Raw genomic sequence first — 14,629 nt, forward strand, 5'->3', positions numbered from 1 at the left:
TGCAGGCCTCTGCGGGGCATCTACGGGCTTATCTGCCTCTAAATCTGCCTCTAATCTGCCTCTAAATCTGCCTTCTAAATCTGCCCTCTAAATCTGCCTTCTCATTTTGCTCTGCCTCTGTCTCTGCCTCTGTCTCTGCCTCTGCCCATGCCTCTGGCTCTGCCTCTGGCTCTGCCTCTGCCTCTGCCTCTGCCTCTGCCTCTGCCTCTGCCTCTGCCTCTGCCTCTGCCTCTGCCTCTGCCTCTGCCTCTGCCTCTGCCTCTGCCTTTGCCTCTGCCTCTGCCTCATGCTCCGCCTCTGCCTCTGCGTCTTAATCTGCCTCTGAATCTGCCTCTGAATCTACATCCGAATCTGCCTCTGAATCTGCTTCTAAATCTGCCTCTTAATCTACCTTTAAATCTGCCTCTAAATTTGCCTATGCCTCTAAAAGAGAAAGAGATAGAGAGAGAGAGAGAGAGAGAGAGAGAGAGAGAGAGAGAGAGAGAGAGAGAGAGAGAGAGAGAGAGAGAGAGAGAGAGATAGATAGATAGAGATATATAGATAAAGAGAGAGAGAGAGAGAGAGTGAGAGAGAGAGAGAGTGAGAGAGAGAGAGAGAGAGAGTGAGAGAGAGATAGAGAGAGAGAAAGCGAGAGAGAGAAAGAGATATTCCGGGGCCACGTTGATAGGCCCTATCTCACCACCCTCCACTTTGGCAAGTTTCAGAAATTTATGGGTAGGCTGCACCTCTCTATAACATGACGTAGCTGTAATGTGAGTGGTCGCATTGATTTGATTTTTTGTTTGCTTGTAGGCCGCTGGCTGGGTACCCACAGTTTAGTCGCAAAGTGAAGATTCACGGCGAAAAGCCCCAAACTTGGAGATAGGTTATTTTCAGCTTTCAGCAGCCCTGGGCGGGTTGTTTAGAGAACAGTGGCTGTTTTTCTTAGTGCACCTCCTTGTGTCGACCTTATACAACAAGATCAGGGTGGGTATTCTACAGGTTTTGAGCTTCAAACGGGCAGAAAGGTGAGAAATTGTCAAAGTTTGACCATATTTGACCTCCTGTCAATATTAATACACCTCTCTATAACATAACCCAGCTGTAATGTAAGTGGTTGTATTGATTTCATTCAATGACCTAGAAACTTTGGCACTGCTGTGAAAACGTATGTGCAGCTATAACATAGGATCAGGATGGTCATTATTCAGGTGCTGTGCTTCAAACGGGAAGAAAGGTGAGAATATGTCAAATTTTGACCATATTTGACTACCTTTCAAATTTAATGCACCTCTCTATAAGATGACCCAGCTGTAATGTGAGTGATCGTATTGATTTAATTTTTTGTTTGCGTGTAGGCCGCTGGCACCCACATTCCATGACCTAGAAACTTTGGTCCTGCTGTGAATATTTTAGTCGCAAAGTGAAGATTCACGGCGACAAGCCTCAAACTTGGAGATAGGTTATTTTCAGCTTTCAGCAGCCCTGGGCGAGTTGTTTAGGGAAATGTGGCTTTTTTCTTGGTGCACCTCCCTATGTCCAGCTATACAAAAGGCTCAGGATGGTCAATTCAGGTGCTGAGCTTCAAACGGAAAGAAAGGTGCGAAATTGTCAAATTTTGACCATTTTTGACCACCTGTCAATTTACATGTACCTGTCTAAAACATGACCCAGTTGTAATAATAGTGGTCGCATTGATTTGATTTTTTTGTTTTCTTGTAGGCCATTGGCAACCCCATGTAATGACCCAAAAAAGTTAACACTGATGTGAATACTTTAGTGACAAAGTGAAGAATCACGGCGAAAAGCCCCAAACTTGGAGATATTTTATTTTCAGCTTTGAGCAGCCATGGGCGAGTTGTTTAGAGAAAAGTGGCTGTTTTTCTTTGTGCACCTCCCTATATCAGGCTATACGCTAACATTAAATCGGTCATTGTCAGGGTTTGAGCTTCAACCAGGCAGTAAGGTGAGAAACTTTAGCACTGCTGTGAATACTTTAGTCGCAAAGTGAAGATTCACGGCGAAAAGCCCCAAACTTGGGGATATTTTATTTTCAGCTTTGAGCCGCCCTGGGCGAGTTGCTTAGAGAAATGTGGCTCTTTTTCTTGGTCCACCTCCCTATGTCAAGATATACGCCAAGATAAAGATGGTCATTGTGAAGGTTTGAGCGTCAAACGGGCAGTATGGTGACCAATTATCAAATTTGGCCATTTTTGACCATCTGTCAATTTTAATGCACCTCTCTGAAACACGACCGAGCGGTAATGTGAGTTGTCACATTTATTTGATTTTTGGTTTCCTTGTAGGCCGCTGGAACTCACATTCAATCACCCAGAAACTTTTGCACTGCTGTAAATACTTCAGTCGCAAAGTGAAGATTCACGGCGAAAAGCACCAAACTTGGAGATAGGTTATTTTCAGCTTTCAGCAGCCCTGGGCGAGTTGTTTAGGGAAATGTGGCTTTTTTCTTGGTGCACCTCCCTATGTCCAGCTATACAAAAGGCTCAGGATGGTCAATTCAGGTGCTGAGCTTCAAACGGGAAGAAAGGTGCGAAATTGTCAAATTTTGACCATTTTTGACCACCTGTCAATTTACATGTACCTGTCTAAAACATGACCCAGTTGTAATAATAGTGGTCGCATTGATTTGATTTTTTGTTTTCTTGTAGGCCATTGGCAACCCCATGTAATGACCCAAAAAAGTTAACACTGATGTGAATACTTTAGTGACAAAGTGAAGAATCACGGCGAAAAGCCCCAAACTTGGAGATATTTTATTTTCAGCTTTGAGCAGCCATGGGCGAGTTGTTTAGAGAAAAGTGGCTGTTTTTCTTTGTGCACCTCCCTATATCAGGCTATACGCTAACATTAAATCGGTCATTGTCAGGGTTTGAGCTTCAACCAGGCAGTAAGGTGAGAAACTTTAGCACTGCTGTGAATACTTTAGTCGCAAAGTGAAGATTCACGGCGAAAAGCCCCAAACTTGGGGATATTTTATTTTCAGCTTTGAGCCGCCCTGGGCGAGTTGCTTAGAGAAATGTGGCTCTTTTTCTTGGTCCACCTCCCTATGTCAAGATATACGCCAAGATAAAGATGGTCATTGTGAAGGTTTGAGCGTCAAACGGGCAGTATGGTGACCAATTATCAAATTTGGCCATTTTTGACCATCTGTCAATTTTAATGCACCTCTCTGAAACACGACCGAGCGGTAATGTGAGTTGTCACATTTATTTGATTTTTGGTTTCCTTGTAGGCCGCTGGAACTCACATTCAATCACCCAGAAACTTTTGCACTGCTGTGAATACTTCAGTCGCAAAGTGAAGATTCACGGCGAAAAGCACCAAACTTGGAGATAGGTTATTTTCAGCTTTCAGCAGCCCTGGGCGAGTTGTTTAGGGAAATGTGGCTTTTTTCTTGGTGCACCTCCCTATGTCCAGCTATACAAAAGGCTCAGGATGGTCAATTCAGGTGCTGAGCTTCAAACGGGAAGAAAGGTGCGAAATTGTCAAATTTTGACCATTTTTGACCACCTGTCAATTTACATGTACCTGTCTAAAACATGACCCAGTTGTAATAATAGTGGTCGCATTGATTTGATTTTTTGTTTTCTTGTAGGCCATTGGCAACCCCATGTAATGACCCAAAAAAGTTAACACTGATGTGAATACTTTAGTGACAAAGTGAAGAATCACGGCGAAAAGCCCCAAACTTGGAGATATTTTATTTTCAGCTTTGAGCAGCCATGGGCGAGTTGTTTAGAGAAAAGTGGCTGTTTTTCTTTGTGCACCTCCCTATATCAGGCTATACGCTAACATTAAATCGGTCATTGTCAGGGTTTGAGCTTCAACCAGGCAGTAAGGTGAGAAACTTTAGCACTGCTGTGAATACTTTAGTCGCAAAGTGAAGATTCACGGCGAAAAGCCCCAAACTTGGGGATATTTTATTTTCAGCTTTGAGCCGCCCTGGGCGAGTTGCTTAGAGAAATGTGGCTCTTTTTCTTGGTCCACCTCCCTATGTCAAGATATACGCCAAGATAAAGATGGTCATTGTGAAGGTTTGAGCGTCAAACGGGCAGTATGGTGACCAATTATCAAATTTGGCCATTTTTGACCATCTGTCAATTTTAATGCACCTCTCTGAAACACGACCGAGCGGTAATGTGAGTTGTCACATTTATTTGATTTTTGGTTTCCTTGTAGGCCGCTGGAACTCACATTCAATCACCCAGAAACTTTTGCACTGCTGTGAATACTTCAGTCGCAAAGTGAAGATTCACGGCGAAAAGCACCAAACTTGGAGATAGGTTATTTTCAGCTTTCAGCAGCCCTGGGCGAGTTGTTTAGGGAAATGTGGCTTTTTTCTTGGTGCACCTCCCTATGTCCAGCTATACAAAAGGCTCAGGATGGTCAATTCAGGTGCTGAGCTTCAAACGGGAAGAAAGGTGCGAAATTGTCAAATTTTGACCATTTTTGACCACCTGTCAATTTACATGTACCTGTCTAAAACATGACCCAGTTGTAATAATAGTGGTCGCATTGATTTGATTTTTTGTTTTCTTGTAGGCCATTGGCAACCCCATGTAATGACCCAAAAAAGTTAACACTGATGTGAATACTTTAGTGACAAAGTGAAGAATCACGGCGAAAAGCCCCAAACTTGGAGATATTTTTATTTTCAGCTTTGAGCAGCCATGGGCGAGTTGTTTAGAGAAAAGTGGCTGTTTTTCTTTGTGCACCTCCCTATATCAGGCTATACGCTAACATTAAATCGGTCATTGTCAGGGTTTGAGCTTCAACCAGGCAGTAAGGTGAGAAACTTTAGCACTGCTGTGAATACTTTAGTCGCAAAGTGAAGATTCACGGCGAAAAGCCCCAAACTTGGGGATATTTTATTTTCAGCTTTGAGCCGCCCTGGGCGAGTTGCTTAGAGAAATGTGGCTCTTTTTCTTGGTCCACCTCCCTATGTCAAGATATACGCCAAGATAAAGATGGTCATTGTGAAGGTTTGAGCGTCAAACGGGCAGTATGGTGACCAATTATCAAATTTGGCCATTTTTGACCATCTGTCAATTTTAATGCACCTCTCTGAAACACGACCGAGCGGTAATGTGAGTTGTCACATTTATTTGATTTTTGGTTTCCTTGTAGGCCGCTGGAACTCACATTCAATCACCCAGAAACTTTTGCACTGCTGTGAATACTTCAGTCGCAAAGTGAAGATTCACGGCGAAAAGCACCAAACTTGGAGATAGGTTATTTTCAGCTTTCAGCAGCCCTGGGCGAGTTGTTTAGGGAAATGTGGCTTTTTTCTTGGTGCACCTCCCTATGTCCAGCTATACAAAAGGCTCAGGATGGTCAATTCAGGTGCTGAGCTTCAAACGGGAAGAAAGGTGCGAAATTGTCAAATTTTGACCATTTTTGACCACCTGTCAATTTACATGTACCTGTCTAAAACATGACCCAGTTGTAATAATAGTGGTCGCATTGATTTGATTTTTTGTTTTCTTGTAGGCCATTGGCAACCCCATGTAATGACCCAAAAAAGTTAACACTGATGTGAATACTTTAGTGACAAAGTGAAGAATCACGGCGAAAAGCCCCAAACTTGGAGATATTTTATTTTCAGCTTTGAGCAGCCATGGGCGAGTTGTTTAGAGAAAAGTGGCTGTTTTTCTTTGTGCACCTCCCTATATCAGGCTATACGCTAACATTAAATCGGTCATTGTCAGGGTTTGAGCTTCAACCAGGCAGTAAGGTGAGAAACTTTAGCACTGCTGTGAATACTTTAGTCGCAAAGTGAAGATTCACGGCGAAAAGCCCCAAACTTGGGGATATTTTATTTTCAGCTTTGAGCAGCCATGGGCGAGTTGTTTAGAGAAAAGTGGCTGTTTTTCTTTGTGCACCTCCCTATATCAGGCTATACGCTAACATTAAATCGGTCATTGTCAGGGTTTGAGCTTCAACCAGGCAGTAAGGTGAGAAACTTTAGCACTGCTGTGAATACTTTAGTCGCAAAGTGAAGATTCACGGCGAAAAGCCCCAAACTTGGGGATATTTTATTTTCAGCTTTGAGCCGCCCTGGGCGAGTTGCTTAGAGAAATGTGGCTCTTTTTCTTGGTCCACCTCCCTATGTCAAGATATACGCCAAGATAAAGATGGTCATTGTGAAGGTTTGAGCGTCAAACGGGCAGTAAGGTGACCAATTATCAAATTTGGCCATTTTTGACCATCTGTCAATTTTAATGCACTTCTCTGAAACACGACCGAGCGGTAATGTGAGTTGTCACATTTATTTGATTTTTGGTTTCCTTGTAGGCCGCTGGAACTCACATTCAATCACCCAGAAACTTTGGCACTGCTGTGAATACTTTAGTCGCAAAGTGAAGATTCACGGCGAAAAGCACCAAACTTGGAGATAGGTTATTTTCAGCTTTCAGCAGCCCTGAGCGAGTTGTTTAGTGAAATGTGGCTCCTTTTCTTCGTGCACCTCCCTACGTCCAGCTACACAACAAGATCAGGATAGTGAATTTTCAGGTATGCAGCTTCAAACGTGCAAAAAGGTGAGAAATAGTCAAATTTTCACCATTTTTGACCACCTGTCAATTTTAATGCACCTCTCTATAACACGACCCAGCTGTAATGGGAGTGGTCGTATTGTTTTGATTTTTGGCTTGCTTGTAGGCCGCTGGCACCCACATTCAATGACCCAGAAACTGTAGCGCTGCTGTGAATACTTTAGTCGCAAAGTGAAGATTCACGGCGAAAAGTCACAAACTTTGAGATAGGTTTTTTCAGCTTTCAGCAGCCCTGGGCGAGTTGTTTAGAAAAACGTGGCTCTTTTTCTTGATGCACCTTCCTAAGTCCAGCTATACAACAAGATCAGGAATGTCATTGTTCCGGTTTCGAGATCAACCGAGCAGAAAGATGAGAAATTGTCAAGTTTTGAACATTTTCGACCACCTGTCAATTTTAATGCACCTATCTATAACACGACCCAGCTGTTATGTGAGTGGTCGGATTGATTTGATTTTTGGGTTGCTTGTAGGCCGCTGGTACCCACATTCACTGTTCCAGAAACTTTGTCACTGCTGTGAATACTTTAATCGTAAAGTGAAGATTTACGGCGAAAAGCTCCAAACTTGGAGATATTTTTTTCTCACTTTTCAGCAGCCCTGAGGGAGTTGTTTAACTTCCCCTTTAACAATAGACCCTTTGCACAATAAGCGAGAGAGGTCGAGACGGGGCATGCTGTGCGCGCGCTGCACACTTGGCATGCAACCAGCATGCATGGTTTGTTGCAGGACGTGATCAAGTTTCCTGTGACAGGCTGGGTTTTCACGGTCCCGACGCGATGTTCATGTATGACTCCCCAGGCTTTTTTCATTTGAAGTTTTTTTAGTTCTGAAGGAAGAAGTTCCGAAATGCTTTCCAAGGACTACTGTTGGGTTCTTGTTTGCAGCAGCCGTGATCCCTAGTCTAAGAAACCCACTTGTTTTCCAGGCGTTCCCTAGTGATGCTGACATTCCACTCTCTTGAATCCTGGCTATCTGGCGAGAAGGGCAGCAGTTTGCTGCGACATCGGTCACAGTGTTTAGCTCGGAACACTTTGTCGATGACGACATTCATCCTTGCTTTTGCGAAGACGCGGAACGTCCTGCCAAGAGACTCTGGAGCTTGAGAGAAAGGCATGACCCATCCCTGTCTTCGCTATTCAAGGAAGATCGACTGGTTGCTGGCGCTGCTCGAGCTGCTGATGTTGAAGTGCAGAGAGACGCAGCCTCATCGCTCAGGCGTGCGGAGAAAGCCATCTGAGTTCGAGCTGTGGCTGTGTGCACGATATGACAGACTTTCATGTTATGCACATAGCCACCAAAGTAAAACTCATGGACACTATCCACGGGCTTCTTCACTAGTACTACTCCATCAGCTCCCTCTTCACTGTCGTCGGCGACTTGCCCCTACGTTGGAGATGAGCAAGCCTGGTGTGGCACTCACTCTGGGAAACCGTGAGGTTCATCACTCATCGAGTCATCCACTGGGACGCATGAAATGTTGGGCACGACGACTGTACACTCGAGGAAGTGGTGCCCTTCTTAGTTCTAGGAGCATCAGGGTTCTACATAGAGAAGTGTTCTCTACATCGACAGAGGAGAGAAGGTAGAGAAAAGGAAAAGAAATTTCAATCTACAGTAATCAACACAAAAAAACACAAAAAAATCTACAGTAATCCGAAATATCCACTGAATGCGGAAAACGTACCGCTTCAACAACTCCTTCTTTTTCCAGACAGATACGCACCCTCATTCAGCAGAAAACTGTTCAGTTCCTTCACAGGCCATTCTTCATTTTACAGTTCGTCCAAGGGTGCCACAGCCATCGATGGCAAATCACTCGGCACTCTCTCCTCCATCTCCAAAATGGAAAAAACAGTGTTTCACCATGCTCAACAACGGATACTCTGCACAAAAATCGAAGAGGATGTCCCGTCTCGGATCACGTGACCGTTATCGTGCAAAGGGTCTATTAACACTCCCACTCCCAGTATCGAGTCAGCGAGAATCGGTATATTGCACACAGGAAATGGCAAGGAGATAGTCCAACGAGGGAAGAATTCTACGTGCAGAGACAAACCACAAACTACTGCCAGAAGTCCAGAAGTGGAAAAGCAAGAAGAAGAAAGCCTGAGCCGACTTTCAATGCCAGAGCTAGATCCTCGTAAAGTATACTTTGTGGAACAACAACAACACACATGTATACAAATATGGTAGAGTACATAAGCATGTAGCAGTGTTCGCAGGAAGTGGTACATCTGCGCAACGTTCCGAGGGTCATGCGTAGCATGGTAGACCTACTCTACGTAGCCGACAATGGCAACATGATAAAGGCTACATCCTGTAAACAAAAATGTTGCCGCGCAGAAGCTTGAGAAATGTACAAAATTACAAAATCGTGGAACGAAAGATAATTCGCAAGAAATCCGTGCAGGCACTACAGTGCTGCCACAGTACTACTAGTGGTGTATTGCACGGCCGTTACTGGTATTTTACTAATCTGTATCTTCATTCAGCCTCAGGCTACATGGAAGTACTCGTGGTACTACCAGTAACTTTTAAAAAGGGGAAGTTAAGGCAAAAATTAAAATTTCACCAGTTGTAGTCTTCGGGGTGCTGAGTCGAATAGTCGTGGTCCCAGGAAGCTGAGACGCTCCCTTCCTACTTGAATCCCAATCGAACTCGCGCACTTCCACCGAAACTGTAACAGATTCACTGTTACTACTAACACTAGGAATAGGATACACTTATCACCTGCTATTATCACGCTGCTGCTGTTAGGTGTTATGTCCATCATTGCTTGTTCATGTATATAAGAATGCATTATGGCAAGGATCATTGCTTATTCCAAGAATGACTACTGAAGTTAGTTGGACTGTTACACTGGTAGCAGAGGATGGTTGTTCTTTTCGTCGTGTTCGGGCTATGCGCAGTGGCCGCATTAGTCGCCTACGGTATATTCGAGATTCAGAAGCGTCTGAATCACCTTATCGCACTCGGTCAGTGCGATGGATCAGATCAAACGCCAAGACGTGCTCAAGCTCCCAGCGGAGAGAGGCCACGCATGCGCCATGTTAAGTCTCCGCCTGTGTTTCGTGGAGATACAAGAGAGTTCAAGGAGTGGGCCTTCGCCATCGAACTCGCCATGAAGTCCCTGCAGCTGGACAACGCGGAGGAGCGCTTGAGCTACGCGGCGAGTTTTCTGGAGGGCAACGCTCGTCTTTGGTTTATCGCCTCTCAGGAGGCAAATACGCTGTTTTCCGACTGGCCAGACCTGAAGAGCAAGCTGGGAGAAGTGTACGGCCCGGTTTATGACAGGGAACAGGCGCGCATCGACTTATTCGCTCTTCACCAAGATGAGACTCTTGACGAATACATCAACAAATTTTCGCGGCTTAGCTTACAAGTTCCCGAGCTTGATGACCACTCCAGAGCTATCTTGTTCACGCGTGGGCTGGCTCAGGGCCTAAGCGGTGAGGTACTTAGGGAGCATCCGCAACATTTGGCCCAAGCCATACGAGCTGCGGTCTCAGCAGACCAGTCGATGCGGCTAGCCCAAGCAAGCTACGCCAAGGCAGTGCGCGCACCAGGGCATCAGAGGCGCCAGCCTGGACCCTGGTCAAGCCAACCAACACCATCCGGTGGGAGAGAAACCAGGGAGCCAGAGGGTCGTTCAAGGCTGTGTTTCACCTGCAGGAAACCCGGCCATATTGCCAGATTCTGTCCAGAAGGAGGGAGGAACGCCACAAGCAAGCCTTCTTTAAACGATGGACGCCAGTAAGGAAGGGAGTGCGACTACTGGCGAACACGAGAGCACCCAGGAATAGGCCACGAATCAAAGTTCAGAACAAATTCAGCCCCTTAGCAAATGAGGAACCACGCCTCGAGGAGACCGAAATTCAAGCCTCGCCTGTCAAGCATTCGTCACCTGATACTGTTGGCCGGCCTAATGAAGTAACCGCCAGCACAGGGAGCATTTCCGCCGACAACGAACACGACCTAATGCGCGTCCAGGGCAAGATAAATGGACGTCGCGTTACCATGCTACTGGATTCTGGGTCAACCCACGACTTCATTTCAACTGACTTTGTCAAGAAGCACAACATCTCCACAACAACCGGTAGCGACGTCCTGAACGTCACACTTGCTGATCGATCGGTCCGCTCACAGCCTATTACGAAAACGGACAGCTTAAAGACCGTAGTCGGCGACTTTAGCGAGCACCAACAGTTCCTAGTATTCCCTATGACGCGGTATGACGTGATCCTCGGCAAACCATGGCTGACCCGGACGAACCCACAGATCAATTTTCGTACCAATGAAATCAAGCTGGAGGGTGGATCCATCATCTGTCAACCGAGTGAAAGTGATGGCACGGACAAATCCAACCCACCGATCGAGACGTTCCTCATCTCAGGGAAGCAGGCTAGGCATGCAATGAGAGGTGGCGCAGAAGGAATCCTAGCGTATGTGACAGCAGATCCGGATGAGCCACAGACGGTGGATAGTCCGGGTAGGGAGGATCAGAAGGATGTCAAGGACCTGCTGAAGGAGTTCGGGGACGTCTTTCCCGATGAGCTTCCAAACAAGCTGCCACCCAGAAGAGGCGCAGATCACGAGATAAAAACGGAAGAAGGAGCTAAACCGCCATCTCGTGCAGCATATCGTTTACCAAAACCAGAGATGGATGAGCTTCAAGCTCAGCTCACCGAGCTGCTCCGTAGAGGATTCATCCAGCCCAGCAAATCCCCATACGGAGCCCCTGTGTTCTTCGTTAAGAAAGCGGATGGAACACTTCGAATGGTATGCGACTGGCGTGAGCTAAACCGCATAACCATTAAGAACAAGGCATGCCTACCGAATATTGACGACCTCTTTGATACCGTCCAAGGCAGTGCGTATTTCACCAAGCTAGATCTGAGGTCCGGTTACAATCAGATTCGAATAGAAGAAACAGATATTCCGAAGACGGCAATAAATACCCCATTCGGTCACTTTCAGTTCACAGTGATGGGTTTCGGCCTAACAAATGCCCCGGCAACATTCCAAACCTTGATGAACAGTGTCCTCCAGCCATACCTGCGTAAATTCGTTGTGGTGTTTCTAGACGATATCCTCATATTCAGCAAATCATGGGAGGAGCACCTCGATCATGTCAGAACCATCTTAAACGCCCTCAGGAGGAATGAGCTATATTGCAAACCGTCTAAATGTGAATTCGGCCGGACAGACGTTCTGTTTCTTGGGCACCGGATAGACGGCCAATGCATTTCTCCAGATCCAGAGAAGATCAAGGCCGTGCATAACTGGCCTGTCCCGACGACGGTCACGCACGTAAGACAGTTTCTGGGATTCGCTAATTACTTTCGAAGGTTCATTAACCATTTCTCGGCCATCTCCAAACCCCTGGAGGAACTGACAGGGAAACATGTGCGCTTCGAGTGGAATCAGACTCGACAGGAGGCATTTGAGCGATTGAAGTCTGCTCTGCTGGATGCACCAGTGTTGCGACTAGCAAACGTCAGTCAGGATTTCCGCGTTGAGACTGACGCAAGTGACTTTGCTGTGGCAGGAGTCTTAACGCAGCAAGCAGAGGACCAGTCCTGGCATCCTGTGGCTTACGTGAGCCGAAAGCTGTCTTCTGCCGAACGGAATTACACGGCCGCCGAGCGAGAAACTTTGGCTCTAGTGTACGCCCTGCAGTGCTGGCGAGTCTACCTATTTCGCCACTTTCAACTCTACACCGACAACATGGGAGTTGTCTACCTCAGGACCAAACCAAACTTAACCAAGAGAGAGGCTCGATGGATTGAATTCCTGGCCGACTATGACTACACGGTACATCACAAGCCAGGAAAGTGTAACATAGCAGACCCGTTGTCACGTCGACCAGACTTGGAACTGAATGGAATCGAGTTCTCTCTGGATGTGAATCAAGGAATTGCGAATCAGATCTCAGCAGGGTATGATAGTGACCCAGAGCTTTCGCCAGTAATCAAGCGCTTGATGGCTTGCAGCGAAGACGCCATGCATGAGCGATACGTCTGGAACAGTGTGGACCGGAGGCTGTACCTAGTAACATCGGGCGATGCTCGCCTCTGCATTCCTCGCGGTCCGGTACGGCTGCAACTGCTCAAACAGAATCATGATTGCCTGACGGCCGGCCATCCGGGGAGAGACAGGACCTACCTGAAGCTGAGCAGATACTTCTATTGGCCAGGCATGAGAAGTACTGTGAAGGACTTCGTTAAATCTTGCGACCGGTGCCAACGCGTAAAGGGTAGCCAGACCAAGGCAGGACTGTTGCAGTCCCTTCCAGTCCCCGAACAGCCCTGGACAGACATCAGCATGGATTTCATCATGGCACTGCCGCTGACCTGCCGAGGACATAGCGCCATTCTAACCTTTGTGGACCGTCTGACGAAGTATGTGCACCTGATCCCGACGACTGTTCATGTTGACTCTAAGGAGGCAGCCCGATTGTACGTGGATCATGTGTTTGCTGCCCATGGCTTGAGCAAAACGATAGTTTGTGATCGAGATCCGCGATTCACGTCGGCGTTCTTCAAGGAGGTTTTCAGTATTCTTGGCGTGGAGCTAAAAATGAGCACGGCCAACCACCCGCAGACCGATGGCATGACTGAGCGTGTGAACCGTGTCATTGAGGATACGCTAAGAGCTTTCGTCAACCATAGGCAAAACAATTGGGATGAACTCCTATCGCTATGTGAGTTTGCGATCAACAATGCCGATCAAGCGTCAACAGGTAACACGCCATTTTTCCTCAACCATGGATGCCATCCAGTTACTCCCTCGAGCTTATTGACGAAGCAGAAAGCTGGAGCTGGCATGGACACGAATGGTCCGCTGTCATGGCTGGATGGCCGCGTAGAGGCACTACGTGAGGCACAGGATGCCATCGTGGCGGCGCAGGCCCGGCAATCATTGTATGCGGATCGAGGACGGGTGGAGGACGCCCTGAAGGAGGGGGATGAGGTGTTGGTCTTCAGGGACTTCCTGCTGACGCCCGAGGAACGAGACAGGCCTTCACACAAATTAAGGCTCAAGTGGTATGGGCCGTTCAAGGTGCAGAAGAAAGTGGCCCCGAATGCGTACAGATTAGCTCTTCCAAGAATCATTCGGGCCCATCCAGTGTTCAATATTGCTGCCCTCAAGCTGTACCATGGCAATGAGATACCGGGCCGTACTCAGCCGGCACCTCCACCCCTAACCGATGCGGATGGCCATACGCGGTACATTGTCGAAAAGGTGTTGTCGCACAAGAAGAGAGGACGGCGCACGCAGTACCTAGTGAAATGGAAGGGCTACCGAGATGCCACCTGGGAGCCGGAGGAATACTTGATGGATGAAGCAGGAAACGCTATTATTCCGCTGAAAACCTACCTGGACCGTTTTTCATAAATTGCTATTTAATTGGCAGCCACAGTTGTATTGCTAGTTCCTACGTGTTGCAATAGAAATGTAGCATTCTGCATGATTAGGATAGTGCTTCCCTGCCAGCCAGGCGTTATTTGCAGAGGACATGCACTGGATCTTGAGTTCATCAGTGTTGTTTTCGGCTACCATACATTCCACATATCCATGCATGATCATTAGTTACCATAACTGTTCCTTCGAATTGGTACTGTTCTGACAGTTGAGAGGGGGGAATGGTGTAACAGATTCACTGTTACTACTAACACTAGGAATAGGATACACGTATCACCTGCTATTATCACGCTGCTGCTGTTAGGTGTTATGTCCATCATTGCTTGTTCATGTATATAAGAATGCATTATGGCAAGGATCATTGCTTATTCCAAGAATGACTACTGAAGTTAGTTGGACTGTTACAGAAACTGGGTGACTGCGCCCTACGAGATGGGGATTTGTATGCAAAATGTCACTAAAAGCGCCATTTCGTTCTTATAAAAGCACGGATGACCGCGATTGGCCCATATGTTGTAGTCTTTTGGACGCTGAGTCGACTGATTTTGGTCCGAAAAGGCTGCGATGCAGCGTTCCTCCTTTATTCCCAATCGAACATGGTTGAACAAGCGGTCACGTGCTCCTGGGTGCCCTAATCACCTGGTCACCAC

At 46.7% G+C, this 14,629-nt stretch overlaps 1 long non-coding RNA gene across 1 annotated transcript; it reads left to right on the forward strand.

Moving 5' to 3' along the window:
• Positions 1 to 1,884: 1,884 nt before the first annotated feature.
• Positions 1,885 to 2,874, forward strand: LOC135813170 (uncharacterized). The gene is made up of 3 exons (XR_010552987.1): positions 1,885 to 1,945; positions 2,471 to 2,527; positions 2,834 to 2,874. It is a non-coding gene; the product is annotated as an uncharacterized LOC135813170 (long non-coding RNA).
• Positions 2,875 to 14,629: the final 11,755 nt, after the last annotated feature.

The sequence above is a fragment of the Sycon ciliatum genome, chromosome 3 (genome assembly GCF_964019385.1).
Source record: "Sycon ciliatum chromosome 3, ocSycCili1.1, whole genome shotgun sequence".
In the NCBI taxonomy this organism is placed as follows: Eukaryota; Metazoa; Porifera; class Calcarea; order Leucosolenida; family Sycettidae; genus Sycon; species Sycon ciliatum.